Here is a 580-nt window from a genome sequence, read left to right on the forward strand (position 1 = left end):
TCATTTCAATTATGAAAATAAAATAAAATAAATGACTTCTCCATGTATGAATCAAAATTAATTGTCCGCAAAACAAGATTGCAAAATATAAAATTAATTATCCGTATCTCTCGCTTCCCATTTTTCTATAAATCTCCAAAAGAAAAAAACAAATGCAAAACGAAATCTTATTAAGCAGTATGAGTTTGGGCTTCCCCTTGGTGTTCAATAAGATGCCCTGCTCATTACTTTATTAATATTGTTTTGGATGCTTTTAGAAAGCCTGATTTTATCTTCCTTTCCTCTTTGTTTTTCCATTTTTAAATTCAACCATATGGGCACTAATCTTAGCTCATCGATCACTTCTCTTCTGGTCAAAATTCAACAAAATAATATACATTATTTCCTAAGGATTGGCATGCTTGATAATTTAAGCAACAAATTACCAAGCAATTGACATAAATCAATAATTATCCAGAACTAGATAAATCATGTCTATCACAAATCAAAATCTTAAATTGCACATTAAAAACCCTTTTAATTACACCCAAAGCTTTATTGGATACTTGTTAATCAATGATACTAAAAAATAATATACAAA

This window comes from Theobroma umbraticum, unplaced genomic scaffold (genome assembly GCF_002168275.2).
Source record: "Theobroma umbraticum cultivar Fairchild unplaced genomic scaffold, ASM216827v3 scaffold_146.0, whole genome shotgun sequence".
Taxonomy (NCBI): Eukaryota; Viridiplantae; Streptophyta; class Magnoliopsida; order Malvales; family Malvaceae; genus Theobroma; species Theobroma umbraticum.